Genomic DNA, 704 nt, shown 5'->3' with positions numbered 1-704 from the left:
GGCCGGCCCTGGCCCCCGCGCCCCGACGGCCCGGTCCGCGCGCCGCCGCCGCTGCTGCAGGGCCCGGCCAAGTTTCTTACCTGCAGCCGGAGACGCGGGAGGAAGAGCGAAATGGCAGGAGCCGCCGCCGCCGCGGAACCGGGAGAGAGGAGCCCGCTGAGCCTCCGCCGAGAAGCCGCCCACAAGCAACTGCAGGCGCGACTGACCCCGACGCCGTCCGCCCCGTCCGCCGTCCGCTCCGGCCGCTCGCTGGCTGCGTGCGCGCGTGTGGAGTCGTGGCACTTTCTGCCTCGGAGCTGGCGAACGGCCCCCTCCGCCGGGATCGCCGCCTCCTGCCTTCCCCACCCGGGCCAGCCATTCATCGAGCCGCCTTTCCCTATTGGCCTGCGCCCCGCCACTCCGCGGGTCACTGACCAGTCAGAGCGCCGGCGGCCGAGCCGCGGCGGCGGCCATTGGGCAAAGAGGAGGGTCTCCGCCTCGGCCAATGGGAGAGGGGAGGAGCAGCGGGGAGCTGCGGGGGGCGGGGCCGAGGAGGGGCGGGGTCGTACGGTGCAGCGCTCGGCCCTGCGCGGGGGCGGGGCGGTGCCGAAACGCCCCGCCAAAGGGGGAGGGGGCGCCGGTCGGCCCCGCCCATCCAGGCCCGCGGCGCTTCTCGCAGTCTCTGCCTTGGGGCGGGCGCTGCCCAGGCATCCTGCAGAAGGTTT

The 704-nt window shown here is 75.9% G+C and overlaps 1 protein-coding gene across 6 annotated transcripts in view; it reads right to left on the bottom strand.

The window, feature by feature from the left end:
• The window catches only part of RRBP1 (ribosome binding protein 1), a 68,370-nt gene extending 68,028 nt beyond the window's left edge, over positions 1–342 (bottom strand). For 5 of the 6 annotated variants that reach the window (XM_029917062.1, XM_029917057.1, XM_029917058.1 and 2 more), the window contains exon 1: positions 81–341. The gene's annotated coding sequence lies outside the window, so the exon portion shown is untranslated. Of the gene's footprint in view, positions 1–80 lie in introns of all 6 variants that reach the window. The other variant, XM_029917060.1, reaches the window with a different exon arrangement.
• Positions 343–704: the final 362 nt, after the last annotated feature.

Source organism: Suricata suricatta, chromosome 12 (genome assembly GCF_006229205.1).
Source record: "Suricata suricatta isolate VVHF042 chromosome 12, meerkat_22Aug2017_6uvM2_HiC, whole genome shotgun sequence".
NCBI classification, from domain to species: Eukaryota; Metazoa; Chordata; class Mammalia; order Carnivora; family Herpestidae; genus Suricata; species Suricata suricatta.
The sequence above is the reverse complement of the archived record's forward strand: the minus strand, read 5'-3'. Positions and strand labels throughout refer to the sequence as shown.